The following is a 593-nucleotide window of genomic DNA, read 5'->3' on the forward strand; positions in this document are numbered from 1 at the left end:
CCTTCTCTGTGTGTGTAAAAATCGAACCAACCAAACTGAACGCATTTGCATACTTTCGTTGGTTTGAATGGTCTAACCGTCTGTTTACCAACCATACAAAAGGGGATATCAAACCATCAACCTGTTCTTCATTTTTAAAACTAGAAGAGTTCTACATCAAGAAATGTAAAAGACAAATTTATCCAGGGATACAAGAATTGAAAACTTAGTATATGTCTATATATAGATATATATATCTCACATAATTACACTAGAACATTTCTTTAACTCTTTATAGTAGTGGATACACATAAGCTACTTCATTTATTTAATTAATATAAAGAGGCGGTTTTTGATGGCTAAACCATCACATGATCAGTTGGGGATGAGCTTGAAAGGAGGCTTAACAAGAGCAGGAGCTGGATCATATCTTCCATAGTCTCTGGTGTTAGCTCTCAGCAGCCTTTCATGGATTATGGCAGCTTGCTTGTGGTTCAATGGCCTCCCTAACGTTTCCTACCCCGAAAAAAAAATCAAATTATGAGTCAGCTGCAAAACTTGAATTTTGTGTACACTACACCTAATACTAATTAAACTTGGCCTGTGAACATGGG

This window comes from Prunus dulcis, chromosome 8 (genome assembly GCF_902201215.1).
Source record: "Prunus dulcis chromosome 8, ALMONDv2, whole genome shotgun sequence".
Taxonomy (NCBI): Eukaryota; Viridiplantae; Streptophyta; class Magnoliopsida; order Rosales; family Rosaceae; genus Prunus; species Prunus dulcis.